At 30.8% G+C, this 221-nt stretch overlaps 1 protein-coding gene across 1 annotated transcript in view; it reads left to right on the forward strand.

Moving 5' to 3' along the window:
- Positions 1-221, forward strand: part of LOC119592197 (tyrosine-protein phosphatase 10D-like) — a gene marked incomplete at its 5' end in the record, with an annotated part of 14,889 nt that overhangs the window by 14,060 nt on the left and 608 nt on the right.

The raw sequence follows: 221 nt of genomic DNA on the forward strand, positions 1-221 counted from the left end.
AGGACTTTTTTCTATATTTGTAACACACCCTTCTCCGAATTTATAATATGCAGATGATGCTCATAGAATTTATTTACAAAAATAAAGGAATAGCTTTGCAGAATATGTTGTATGCAGTAGGATAAAGTTTTGCTGAAATAGACACATTTCCAAAATGTGTCCATGTCTGTTTTTGTAGTGTTAACAGTTTTACATAAAGAGCTCATATGATTAATAACCCC

This window comes from Penaeus monodon, chromosome 29, assembly GCF_015228065.2.
Source record: "Penaeus monodon isolate SGIC_2016 chromosome 29, NSTDA_Pmon_1, whole genome shotgun sequence".
In the NCBI taxonomy this organism is placed as follows: Eukaryota; Metazoa; Arthropoda; class Malacostraca; order Decapoda; family Penaeidae; genus Penaeus; species Penaeus monodon.